This window comes from Somniosus microcephalus, unplaced genomic scaffold, assembly GCF_052327205.1.
Source record: "Somniosus microcephalus isolate GS21.2 unplaced genomic scaffold, FLI_Smic_1.0 unresolved_chr4, whole genome shotgun sequence".
Classification (NCBI taxonomy): Eukaryota; Metazoa; Chordata; class Chondrichthyes; order Squaliformes; family Somniosidae; genus Somniosus; species Somniosus microcephalus.
This window is the reverse complement of record NW_028225182.1, coordinates 1511326-1524794: the sequence shown is the minus strand read 5'-3', so window position 1 is coordinate 1524794 and position 13469 is coordinate 1511326. Positions and strand designations below refer to the sequence as shown.

The 13469-nt window shown below is 45.3% G+C and overlaps 8 non-coding genes across 8 annotated transcripts; 7 read left to right on the top strand and 1 right to left on the bottom strand.

Annotated features, from left to right (window-relative positions):
• The first annotated feature begins 1878 nt into the window (after positions 1-1878).
• trnaq-cug (transfer RNA glutamine (anticodon CUG)) lies at positions 1879-1950 on the top strand. The gene has a single exon. It is a non-coding gene; the product is annotated as a tRNA-Gln (tRNA).
• A 597-nt stretch (positions 1951-2547) lies between these two features.
• On the top strand, positions 2548-2619 carry trnaq-uug (transfer RNA glutamine (anticodon UUG)). Its single transcript has one exon. It is a non-coding gene; the product is annotated as a tRNA-Gln (tRNA).
• A 1959-nt stretch (positions 2620-4578) lies between these two features.
• trnaq-cug (transfer RNA glutamine (anticodon CUG)) lies at positions 4579-4650 on the top strand. The gene has a single exon. It is a non-coding gene; the product is annotated as a tRNA-Gln (tRNA).
• Positions 4651-5256: 606 nt separating this feature from the next.
• On the top strand, positions 5257-5328 carry trnaq-cug (transfer RNA glutamine (anticodon CUG)). The gene has a single exon. It is a non-coding gene; the product is annotated as a tRNA-Gln (tRNA).
• Positions 5329-5925: 597 nt separating this feature from the next.
• Positions 5926-5997, top strand: trnaq-uug (transfer RNA glutamine (anticodon UUG)). Its single transcript has one exon. It is a non-coding gene; the product is annotated as a tRNA-Gln (tRNA).
• Positions 5998-6602: 605 nt separating this feature from the next.
• trnah-aug (transfer RNA histidin (anticodon AUG)) lies at positions 6603-6674 on the top strand. Its single transcript has one exon. It is a non-coding gene; the product is annotated as a tRNA-His (tRNA).
• A 2638-nt stretch (positions 6675-9312) lies between these two features.
• trnaq-cug (transfer RNA glutamine (anticodon CUG)) lies at positions 9313-9384 on the top strand. The gene has a single exon. It is a non-coding gene; the product is annotated as a tRNA-Gln (tRNA).
• A 2617-nt stretch (positions 9385-12001) lies between these two features.
• trnae-cuc (transfer RNA glutamic acid (anticodon CUC)) lies at positions 12002-12073 on the bottom strand. The gene has a single exon. It is a non-coding gene; the product is annotated as a tRNA-Glu (tRNA).
• Between the last annotated feature and the right edge of the window lie 1396 nt (positions 12074-13469).

Genomic DNA, 13469 nt, shown 5'->3' with positions numbered 1-13469 from the left:
CTGCCTGAATCAATGACGGTTGATTTATTGTTCTCGACATCAGATGATAGGCTCAACCTCTCATTCCCAGTTCCAAATAAGAGGGGGAGAAAGATGTGTGTTGTCCAGTGCTTCGTTTGACTGCACAGCTGAATGCTCAACATTTTCTTTGCAAGCTGCATTCGGCTGGCATACTTGCTGAAATTGAAAGCAGTGCTTCTTGAAACGTAGGCATTGCACTTCGTATTCTCGAATAACTTAACAATTGCTTATCTTTCGTGCAGCTGTGCCTTGCAAAGATTATACTCATTTTACCTGGCAGGACTGCAATGCAATCTGCCATGAGCAGTGTGAAAAAGAAGCTGAGATTTGTGAACCGAAACCCATCAAGGCAGCTGTGTGATTTGCTCAGAACCGAAGCTTAGCAGAGGGGCAAGTGGGCAAGCTGAAGTTAAGGATGAGACCAGGCCGAGACAAAGTATAATGGTGGAGATGGTAATGTTGTTGATTTTGAGAAAAGAATCTAGAGATCTGTTTAGCAAAGGTTCCATGGTGTAATGGTAAGCACTCTGGACACTGAATCCAGCGATCCGAGTTCAAGTTTCGGTGAAACCTGAATTCTTGTTGTCCCAGCTGCTGGAAATTTGGGACACACAAGATTGGCATCTGCATACCAACCACGGTTACGGGACCGTTTGCTGCCTGAATCGATGACGGTTGATTTATTGTTCTGGACATAAGATGATAGGCTCAACATCTCATTCCCAGTTCCAAATAACCGGGGGAGAAAGATGTGTATTGTCCAGTGCTTCATTTCACTGCACAGCAGATTGCTCAACATTTTCTTTGCAGGCTGCATTCGGCTGGCATACTTGTTGAAATTGAAAGCAGTGCTTCTTGAAACATAGACATTGCACTTCGTATTCTCGAAAAAAGTTAACAATTGCTTATCTATCGTGCAGCAGTGCCTTGCAAAGATTATTCACATTTTACCTGGCAGGACTGCAATGCAAGATGCTATGAGCAGTGTGAAAAAGAAGCTGAGATTTGTGAACCGATAGCCATCAAGGCAGCTGTGTGATTTGCTCAGAACCGAAGCTTAGCAGAGGGGCAAGTGGGCAAGCTGAAATTAAGGATGAGACCAGGCCAAGACAAAGTATAATGGTGGAGATGGTAATGTTGTTGATTTTGAGAAAAGAATCTAAGGAACTGTTCAGCAAAGGTTCCATGGTGTAATGATATACACTCTGGACTCTGAATCCAGCGATCCGAGTTCAAATCTCGGTGGAACCTGGATTCTTGTTGTCCCAGCTGCTGGAAATTTGGGACATGCAAGCTTGGCATCTTCATAACAACCACGGTTATTGGACTGTTTGCTGCCTGGATCAATGACGGTTGACTTATTGTTCTCGACATCAGATGATAGGCTCAACCTCTTATTCCCAGTTCCAAATAAGAGGGGGAGAAAGATGTGTGTTGTCCAGTGCTTCGTTTGACTGCACAGCAGAATGCTCAACATTTTCTTTGCAAGCTGCATTCGGCTGGCATACTTGCTGAAATTGAAAGCAGTGCTTCTTGAAACGGAGGCATTGCACTTCTTATTCTTCGAAAAAAGTTAACAATTGCTTATCTTTCGTGCAGCTGTGCCTTGCAAAGATTATACTCATTTTACCTGGCAGGACTGCAAAGCAATCTGCCATGAGCAGTGTGAAAAAGAAGCTGAGATTTGTGAACCGATAGCCATCAAGGCAGCTGTGTGATTTGCTCAGAACCGAAGCTTCGCAGAGGGGCAAGTGGGCAAGCTGAAGTTAAGGATGAGACCAGGCCGAGACAAAGTATAATGGTGGAGATGGTAATGTTGTTGATTTTGAGAAAAGAATCTAGGGACTGTTCAGCGAAGGTTCCATGGTGTAATGGTAAGCACTCTGGGCTCTGAATCCAGCGATCCGAGTTCAAATCTCGGTGGAACCTGAATTCTTGTTGTCCCAGCTGCTGAAATTTGGGACATACAAGCTTGGTATCTGCATACCAACCACGGTTACGGGACCGTTTGCTGCCTGAATCAATGACGGTTGATTTATTATTCTCGACATCAGATGATCGGCTCAACCTCTCATTCCCAGTTCCAAATAAGAGGGGGAGAAAGATGTGTGTTGTCCAGTGCTTCGCTTGACTGCACAGCTGAATGCTCAACATTTTCTTTGCAAGCTGCATTCGGCTGGCATACTTGCTGAAATTGAAAGCAGTGCTTCTTGAAACGTAGGCATTGCACTTCGTATTCTTCGAAAAAAGTTAACAATTGCTTATCTTTCGTGCAGCTGTGCCTTGCAAAGATTATACTCATTTTACCTGGCAGGACTGCAATGCAATCTGCCATGAGCAGTGTGAAAAAGAAGCTGAGATTTGTGAACCGATAGCCATCAAGGCAGCTGTGTGATTGGCTCAGAACCGAAGCTTAGCAGAGGGGCAAGCTGAAGTTAAGGATGAGACCAGGCCGAGACAAAGTATAATGGTGGAGATGGTAATGTTGTTGATTTTCAGAAAAGAATCTAGGGACTATTCAGCAAAGGTTCCATGGTGTAATGGTAAGCACTCTGGGCTTTGAATCCAGCGATCCGAATTCAAATCTCGGTGGAACCTGCATTCTTGTTGTCCCAGCTGCTGAAATTTGGGACATACAAGCTTGGTATCTGCATACCAACCACGGTTACGGGACCGTTCGCTGCCTGAATCAATGACGGTTGATTTATTGTTCTCGACATCAGATGATAGGCTCAACCTCTCATTCCCAGTTCCAAATAAGCGGGGGAGAAAGATGAGTGTTGTCCAGTGCTTCATTTCACTGCACAGCAGATTGCTCAACATTTTCTTTGCAAGCTGCATTCGGCTGGCATACTTGTTGAAATTGAAAGCAGTGCTTCTTGAAACGTAGACATGCACTTCGTATTCTCGAAAAAAGTTAACAATTGCTTATCTATCGTGCAGCAGTGCCTTGCAAAGATTATTCACATTTTACCTGGCAGGACTGCAATACAAGATGCTATGAGCAGTGTGAAAAAGAAACAGAGATTTGTGAACCGATAGCCATCAAGGCAGCTGTGTGATTTACTCAGAACCGAGGCTTAGCAGAGGGACAAGTGGGCAAGCTGAAGTTAAGGATGAGACCTGGCCGAGACAAAGTATAATGGTGGAGACGGTAATGTTGTTGATTTTAAGAAAAGATTCAAATAAATTTATCAGCAAAGGTTCCATGGTGTAATGGTAAGCACTCTGGACTCTGAATCCAGCAATCCGAGTTCAAATTTCGGTGGAACTTTAATTCTTGTTGTCCCAGCTGCTGGAAATTTGGGACATGCAAGCTTGGTATCTGCATACCAACCACGGTTACGGGACCGTTTGCTGCCTGAATCAATGACGGTTGATTTATTGTTCTCGACATCAGATGATAGGCTCAACCTCTCATTCCCAGTTCCAAATAAGAGGGGGAGAAAGATGTGTGTTGTCCAGTGCTTCGTTTGACTGCACAGCTGAATGCTCAACATTTTCTTTGCAAGCTGCATTCGGCTGGCATACTTGCTGAAATTGAAAGCAGTGCTTCTTGAAACGTAGGCATTGCACTTCGTATTCTCGAATAACTTAACAATTGCTTATCTTTCGTGCAGCTGTGCCTTGCAAAGATTATACTCATTTTACCTGGCAGGACTGCAATGCAATCTGCCATGAGCAGTGTGAAAAAGAAGCTGAGATTTGTGAACCGAAACCCATCAAGGCAGCTGTGTGATTTGCTCAGAACCGAAGCTTAGCAGAGGGGCAAGTGGGCAAGCTGAAGTTAAGGATGAGACCAGGCCGAGACAAAGTATAATGGTGGAGATGGTAATGTTGTTGATTTTGAGAAAAGAATCTAGGGATCTGTTCAGCAAAGGTTCCATGGTGTAATGGTAAGCACTCTGGACACTGAATCCAGCGATCCGAGTTCAAGTTTCGGTGAAACCTGAATTCTTGTTGTCCCAGCTGCTGGAAATTTGGGACACACAAGATTGGCATCTGCATACCAACCACGGTTACGGGACCGTTTGCTGCCTGAATCGATGACGGTTGATTTATTGTTCTGGACATCAGATGATAGGCTCAACATCTCATTCCCAGTTCCAAATAACCGGGGGAGAAAGATGTGTATTGTCCAGTGCTTCATTTCACTGCACAGCAGATTGCTCAACATTTTCTTTGCAGGCTGCATTCGGCTGGCATACTTGTTGAAATTGAAAGCAGTGCTTCTTGAAACATAGACATTGCACTTCGTATTCTCGAAAAAAGTTAACAATTGCTTATCTATCGTGCAGCAGTGCCTTGCAAAGATTATTCACATTTTACCTGGCAGGACTGCAATGCAAGATGCTATGAGCAGTGTGAAAAAGAAGCTGAGATTTGTGAACCGATAGCCATCAAGGCAGCTGTGTGATTTGCTCAGAACCGAAGCTTAGCAGAGGGGCAAGTGGGCAAGCTGAAATTAAGGATGAGACCAGGCCAAGACAAAGTATAATGGTGGAGATGGTAATGTTGTTGATTTTGAGAAAAGAATCTAAGGAACTGTTCAGCAAAGGTTCCATGGTGTAATGGTATACACTCTGGACTCTGAATCCAGCGATCCGAGTTCAAATCTCGGTGGAACCTGGATTCTTGTTGTCCCAGCTGCTGGAAATTTAGGACATGCAAGCTTGGCATCTTCATAACAACCACGGTTATTGGACTGTTTGCTGCCTGGATCAATGACGGTTGACTTATTGTTCTCGACATCAGATGATAGGCTCAACCTCTTATTCCCAGTTCCAAATAAGAGGGGGAGAAAGATGTGTGTTGTCCAGTGCTTCGTTTGACTGCACAGCAGAATGCTCAACATTTTCTTTGCAAGCTGCATTCGGCTGGCATACTTGCTGAAATTGAAAGCAGTGCTTCTTGAAACGGAGGCATTGCACTTCGTATTCTTCGAAAAAAGTTAACAATTGCTTATCTTTCGTGCAGCTGTGCCTTGCAAAGATTATACTCATTTTACCTGGCAGGACTGCAATGCAATCTGCCATGAGCAGTGTGAAAAAGAAGCTGAGATTTGTGAACCGATAGCCATCAAGGCAGCTGTGTGATTTGCTCAGAACCGAAGCTTCGCAGAGGGGCAAGTGGGCAAGCTGAAGTTAAGGATGAGACCAGGCCGAGACAAAGTATAATGGTGGAGATGGTAATGTTGTTGATTTTGAGAAAAGAATCTAGGGACTGTTCAGCGAAGGTTCCATGGTGTAATGGTAAGCACTCTGGGCTCTGAATCCAGCGATCCGAGTTCAAATCTCGGTGGAACCTGAATTCTTGTTATCCAAGCTGCTGAAATTTGGGACATACAAGCTTGGTATCTGCATACCAACCACGGTTACGGGACCGTTTGCTGCCTGAATCAATGACGGTTGATTTATTGTTCTCGACATCAGATGATCGGCTCAACCTCTCATTCCCAGTTCCAAATAAGAGGGGGAGAAAGATGTGTGTTGTCCAGTGCTTCGTTTGACTGCACAGCTGAATGCTCAACATTTTCTTTGCAAGCTGCATTCGGCTGGCATACTTGCTGAAATTGAAAGCAGTGCTTCTTGAAACGTAGGCATTGCACTTCGTATTCTTCGAAAAAAGTTAACAATTGCTTATCTTTCGTGCAGCTGTGCCTTGCAAAGATTATACTCATTTTACCTGGCAGGACTGCAATGCAATCTGCCATGAGCAGTGTGAAAAAGAAGCTGAGATTTGTGAACCGATAGCCATCAAGGCAGCTGTGTGATTGGCTCAGAACCGAAGCTTAGCAGAGGGGCAAGCTGAAGTTAAGGATGAGACCAGGCCGAGACAAAGTATAATGGTGGAGATGGTAATGTTGTTGATTTTCAGAAAAGAATCTAGGGACTATTCAGCAAAGGTTCCATGGTGTAATGGTAAGCACTCTGGGCTTTGAATCCAGCGATCCGAATTCAAATCTCGGTGGAACCTGAATTCTTGTTGTCCCAGCTGCTGAAATTTGGGACATACAAGCTTGGTATCTGCATACCAACCACGGTTACGGGACCGTTCGCTGCCTGAATCAATGACGGTTGATTTATTGTTCTCGACATCAGATGATAGGCTCAACCTCTCATTCCCAGTCCCAAATAAGATGGGGAGAAAGATGTGTGTTGTCCAGTGCTTCGTTTCACTACACAGCAGAATGCTCAACATTTTCTTTGCAAGCTGCATTCGGCTGGCATACTTGCTGAAATTGAAAGCAGTGCTTCTTGAAACGTAGACATTGCACTTCGTATTCTCGAAAAAAGTTAACAATTCCTTATCTATCGTGCAGCTGTGCCTTGCAACGATTATTCACATTTTACCTGGCAGGACTGCAATACAAGATGCTATGAGCAGTGTGAAAAAGAAACATAGATTTGTGAACCGATAGCCATCAAGGCAGCTGTGTGATTTACTCAGAACCGAGGCTTAGCAGAGGGGCAAGTGGGCAAGCTGAAGTTAAGGATGAGACCAGGCCGAGACAAAGTATAATGGTGGAGATGGTAATGTTGTTGATTTTGAGAAAAGAATATAGGGAGCTGTTCAGCAAAGGTTCCATGGTGTAATGGTAAGCACTCTGGACTATGAATCCAGCGATCCGAGTTTAAATCTCGGTGGAACCTGAATTCTTGTTGTCCCAGCTGCTGGAAATTTGGGACATGCAAGCTTGGCATCTTCACAACAACCACGGTTATGGGACCGTATGCTGCCTGGATCAATGACGGTTGATTTATTGTTCTCGACATCAGATGATAGGCTCAACCTCTCATTCCCAGTTCCAAATAAGAGGGGGAGAAAGATGTGTGTTGTCCAGTGCTTCGTTTCACTACACAGCAGAATGCTCAACATTTTCTTTGCAAGCTGCATTCGGCTGGCATACTTGCTGAAATTGAAAGCAGTGCTTCTTGAAACGTAGACATTGCACTTCGTATTCTCGAAAAAAGTTAACAATTGCTTATCTATCGTGCAGCAGTGCCTTGCAAAGATTATTCACATTTTACCTGGCAGGACTGCAATGCAATCTGCCATGAGCAGTGTGAAAAAGAAGCTGAGATTTGTGAACCGACAGCCATCAAGGCAGCTGTGTGATTTGCTCAGAACCGAAGCTTAGCAGAGGGGCAAGTGGGCAAGCTGAAGTTAAGGATGCGACCAGGCCGAGACAAAGTATAATAGTGGAGATGGTAATGTTGTTGATTTTGAGAAAAGAATCTAAGGAACTGTTCAGCAAAGGTTCCATGGTGTAATGGTAAGCACTCTGGACTCTGAATCCAGCGATCCGAGTTCAAATTTCGGTGGAACCTGAATTCTTGTTGTCCCAGCTGCTGGAAATTTGGGACATACAAGCTTGGCATCTTCATAACAACCACAATTACGGGACTGTTTGCTGCCTGGATCAATGACGGTTGGTTTATTGTTCTCGACATCAGATGATAGGCTCAACCTTTCATTCCCAATTCCAAATAAGCGGGGGAGAAAGATGTGTGTTTTTCAGTGCTTCGTTTCACTGCACAGCAGATTGCTCAACATTTTCTTTGCAAGCTGCATTCGGCTGGCATACATGTTGAAATTGAAAGCAGTGCTTCTTGAAACGTAGACATTGCACTTCGTATTCTCGAAAAAAGTTAACAATTGCTTATCTCTCGTGCAGCAGTGCCTTGCAAAGATTATTCACATTTTACCTGGCAGGACTGCAATACAAGATGCTATGAGCAGTGTGATAAAGAAACAGAGATTTCTGAACCGATAGCCATCAAGGCAGCTGTGTGATTTACTCAGAACCGAGGCTTAGCAGAGGGGCAAGTGGGCAAGCTGAAGTTAAGGATGAGACCTGGCCGAGACAAAGTATAATGGTGGAGACGGTAATGTTGTTGATTTTAAGAAAAGATTCAAATAAATTTACCAGCAATGGTTCCATGGTGTAATGGTAAGCACTCTGGACTCTAAATCCAGCAATCCGAGTTAAAATCTCGGTGGAACCTGAATTCTTGTTGTCCCAGCTGCTGAAATTTGGGACATACAAGCTTGGTATCTGCATACCAACCACGGTTACGGGACCGTTTGCTGCCTGAATCGATGACGGTTGATTTATTGTTCTCGACATCAGATGATCGGCTCAACCTCTCATTCCCAGTTCCAAATAAGAGGGGGAGAAAGATGTGTGCTGTCCAGTGCTTCGTTTGACTGCACAGCAGAATGCTCAACATTTTCTTTGCAAGCTGCATTCGGCTGGCATACTTTTTGAAATTGAAAGCAGTGCTTCTTGAAACGTAGGCATTGCACTTCGTATTCTTCGAAAAAAGTTAACAATTGCTTATCTTTCGTGCAGCTGTGCCTTGCAAAGATTATACTCATTTTACCTGGCTGGACTGCAATGCAATCTGCCATGAGCAGAGTGAAAAAGAAGCTGAGATTTGTGAACCGATAGCCATCAAGGCAGCTGTGTGATTTGCTCAGAACCGAAGCTTAGCAGAGGGGCAAGTGGGCAAGCTGAAGTTAAGGATGAGACCAGGCCGAGACAAAGTATAATGGTGGAGATGGTAATGTTGTTGATTTTGAGAAAAAAATCTAAGGAACTGTACAGCAAAGGTTCCATGGTGTAATGGTAAGCACTCTGGACTCTGAATCCAGCAATCCGAGTTCAAATTTCGGCGGAACCTGAATTCTTGTTGTCCCAGCTGCTGGAAATTTGGGACATACAAGCTTGGCATCTTTATAACAACCACGGTTACGGGACTGTTTGCTGCCTGGATCAATGACGGTTGGTTTATTGTTCTCGACATCAGATGATAGTCTTAACCTCTTATTCCCAGTTCCAAATAAGAGTGGGAGAAAGATGTGTGCTGTCCAGTGCTTCGTTTGACTGCACAGCAGAATGCTCAACATTTATTTTCAAGCTGCATTCGGCTGGCATACTTGCTGAAATTGAAAGCAGTGCTTCTTGAAACGTAGGCATTGCACTTCGTATTCTAGAAAAAAGTTAACAATTGCTTATCTTTCGTGCAGCTGTGCCTTGCAAACATTATACTCATTTTACCTGGCAGGACTGCAATGCAATCTGCCATGAGCAGTGTGAAAAAGAAGCTGAGATTTGTGAACCGATAGCCATCAAGGCAGCTGTGTGATTTGCTCAGAACCGAAGCTTAGCAGAGGGGCAAGTGGGCAAGCTGACGTTAAGGATGAGACCAGGCCGAGACAAAGTATAATGGTGGAGATGGTAATGTTGTTGATTTTGAGAAAAGAATCTAGGGACGGTTCAGCGAAGGTTCCATGGTGTAATGGTAAGCACTCTGGGCTCTGAATCCAGTGATCCGAGTTCAAATCTCGGTGGAACCTGAATTCTTGTTGTCCCAGCTGCTGAAATTTGGGACATACAAACTTGGTATCTGCATACCAACCACGGTTACGGGACCGTTTGCTGCTTGAATCAATGACGGTTGATTTATTGTTCTCGACATCAGATGATAGGCTCAACCTCTCATTCCCAGTTCCAAAGAAGCGGGGGAGAAAGATGTGTGTTGTCCAGTGCTTCGTTTGACTGCACAGCAGAATGCTCACCATTTTCTTTGCAAGCTGCATTCGGCTGGCATACTTGCTGAAATTGAAAGCAGTGCTTCTTGAAACGTAGGCATTGCACTTCGTATCCTTCGAAAAAAGTTAACAATTGCTTATCTTTCGTGCAGCTGTGCCTTGCAAAGATTATACTCATTTTACCTGGCAGGACTGCAATGCAATCTGCCATGAGCAGTGTGAAAAAGAAGCTGAGATTTGTGAACCGATAGCCATCAAGGCAGCTGTGTGATTTGCTCAGAACCGAAGCTTAGCAGAGGGGCAAGTGGGCAAGCTGAAGTTAAGGATGAGACCAGGCCGAGACAAAGTATAATGGTGGAGATGGTAATGTTGTTGATTTTGAGAAAAGAATCTAAGGAACTGTTCAGGAGATGTTCCATGGTGTAATGGTAAGCACTGTGGACACTGAATCCAGCGATCTGAGTTCAAATTTCGGTGGACCCAGAATTCTTGTTGTCCCAGCTGCTGGAAATTTGGGACATACAAGCTTGGCATCTTCATAACAACCACGGTTATGGGACCGTTTGCTGCCTGGATCAATGACGGCTGATTTATTGTTCTCGACATCAGATGATAGGCTCAACCTCTTATTCCCAGTTCCAAATAAGAGGGGGAGAAAGATGTGTGTTGTCCAGTGCTTCGTTTGACTGCGCAGCAGAATGCTCAACATTTTCTTTGCAAGCTGCATTCGGATGGCATACTTGCTGAAATTGAAAGCAGTGCTTCTTGAAACGTAGGCATTGCACTTCATATTCTAGAAAAAAGTTAACAATTGCTCATCTTTCGTGCAGCAGTGCCTTGCAATGATTATACTCATTTTACCTGGCAGGACTGCAATGCAATCTGCCATGAGCAGTGTGAAAAAGAAGCTGAGATTTGTAAACCGATAGCCATCAAGGCAGCTGTGTGATTTACTCAGAACCGAGGCTTAGCAGAGGGGCAAGTGGGCAAGCTGAAGTTAAGGATGAGACCAGACCGAGACAAAGTATAATGGTGGCGACGGTAATGTTGTTGATTTTAAGAAAAGATTCTAATGAATTCTTCGGCGACGTTTGCATGGTGTAATGGTGACCACTCTGGACTTTGAGTCCAGCGATCCGAGTTCAAATCTCGGTGGAACCTGAATTCTTGTTGTCCCAGCTGCTGAAATTTGGGACATACAAGCTTGGCATCTGCATACCAACCACGGTTACCTGACCGTTTGCTGCCTTAATCAATGACGGTTGATTTATTGTTCTCAACATTAGATGATAGGCTGAACCTCTCATTCCCTGTTCCAAATGAGCGGAGCAGAAAGAGATGTGTTGTTCAGTGCTTCATTTGATTCCACAGCAGATTGCTCAACATTTTCTTTGCAAGCTGCATTCGGCTGGCATACTTGTTGTAATTGAAAGCAGAGCTTCTTGAAACGTAGGCATTGCACTTCGTATTCTCGAAAAAAGTTAACAATTGCTTTTCTTTAGTGCAGCAGTGCCTTGCAAGGTTTATACACATTTTATCAGGCAGGACTGTAATACAAGCTGCTCTGAGCAGTGTGAGAAAGAAGCAGCGTTTTGAGAACCAAGATCCATCAAGGCGGCTGTGTGATTTGCTCAGAACCGAGGCTTAGCAGAGGGGCAATTGGGCAAGCTGAAGTTAAGGATGAGACCAGGCCGAGACAAAGTTGAATGGTGGAGACGTTAATGTTGTTGATTTTGAGAAAAGAGCTAATGAAATCTTCAGCAACGGTTCCATGGTGTAATGGTTTGCACTCTGGACTCTGAATCCAGCAATTACAGTTCAAATCTCGGTGGAACCTGAATTCTTGTTGTCCCAGTTGCTGGAAATTTTGGACATACAGGGTGAAGGCATCTGCGTACCAACCACGGTTGCTGGACCGTTTGCTGCCTGAATCAATGACGGTTGATTTATTGTTCTCTGTTGTGTATGTACCTTTAAGGGAATAACTGGTCTTAGACTGCAGTACTGGCAGTGACCACCCCTGTATAAAAGGCCCTAGCAGGCTTCTGTAGTTTCAGTTTCAAGCTGCCCTCTTGTTCAGTAAAGTACCTGTTAAACTGTTCTCCCGAAGTGCGTGTATTATTGAGGTGCAGACTTTACAGTGGCGACGAGTAAGTTCGAACTCACCTGCAGTGTGGCATCATCTCATGGGGATCTCACCTGAAAGGAAGGTCCTGGAAGGTCGTAGTCTGAGCAACGGGCGCCGACCGAGGGCAACCGCCCAAAGAATCCATCGGTGTTTGGAGAATTGCGGGAGAGACTGTGGTTCCAGCGAATCGTGCTGGAAGCAGGTGGCGCGCTGACCCTTCCGGACTGTGGTGCGCTCAAGCTCGATTGAGAGGCTCTACAAATCGGGCAATTCAAACAGCCCCAAAACGCACTGTTCCCTGACCGGGAATCGAACCCGGGCCGCGGCGATGAGAGCACCGAATCCTAACCAGTAGACCACCAGGGAAGCTGCAGCAAGCACAGCAATGCAGTTGTTCCTGCCTGCTCCTTTGCAATTCAGATCCTTTCGCGACAGGCAAACTGTTCGGACAAAATGACATTTTTTAGACGAGCACACAAAAGACGTGTTCACAAAAGCACGGCACCAAGTGCGGGTAGGCATCCACTTGAAATCGATGTCCTCCTGTGTTTTTCTCTGGATGTTGTCTCTCTCGGTGCTGGGCGAACAATTCATTGATGCATTTCTCCTGAACTGAAGCCTTTTGCCCATCTCGCGGGGTCAGAGCCGCTCTGTCTGTCTCTTACCTGCTTGTGACCATTATCGGGAACAGGCCGCCTGTTCAATTTCATCAGCAAACCCAGAAAGACAAATAAACAGAAAGATGTGTTCTCTCAGCCCCTGTGGCAAAGGTGCAGTGGATGTTAATCCAAATAAATCCCCCGTGAGATTCTGTCTGCATTGGCTTCCTTCTAAAGTTTGTATTTTATATTTTCGGAAAGACCATAAAATTAGGCTGATGGCCCGTACGGGGATCGGACCCGCGCCCTTGGCGTTATTCACCCCCCCCGTGCTCAGTGCTCAGCAGAGTCGGCAGCACGAAGTTGGCAAACTGCCTGCAGTCCTCCGAACGGACCTGTGTTGCGAGCCCATCCCGATCCCCGCACCCATTCTCGGGGAAAGGAATTTCTCGGCCTATCTCCTATTGATAAACTCACGGTCTGCTCGAGCACAGAGCTCTCAGCCTTTACTCACTGATCTTCACAAGAGTTGATTGTGTTTTGTAAATCTCTCACTCGCTCTCCTCGCGGTCAAACACAAAGTTTACCTGCTGTGTTTTCCAGCAGCCAGTAAGTTGATTTGAAAAGGCCATTGTGACAGGGTTTGGGCTCTGAATCCAGTCACAGATCGGGTTGTGATGCCTTGTGGCTCAAGCGGTCACCTGACCTGCCAGCTGATGACCTCACTGCTGATGATGACTGATGTGCCTCAATAATCCCGACACTCGATGTTAGCGAAACAAAACAAGGCTTTTATTAACTTAGAAGATAACACGCAGTGGAGAGAGGTATCTTCCCTGGAGGTCTGCAGTACTGGCTGTGAGGCCAGACTGAGCTGGCTTACATAGAGGCCAGGTATGGGCGGAGCCCTACACACAACACATTCCATACATTCCAATACACAATACAATGGTGAGGAGAAACCTGAAAGAAACCACAGTCACAGGCAATACAATGGTAAGGGGGAACCTGAAACCAACCACAGTCACAGGCAGTGATGAATGGAATATTTAATCACATTCACCCCTTCCATAGATTTAGTCTGTTCGGGGGTTTGGTAGTCCTCTGCGACCGTCGTGGCTGTTGTAGTGTCGCGGGTGTCGGCTGGGTGTCCCCGGTGGCCT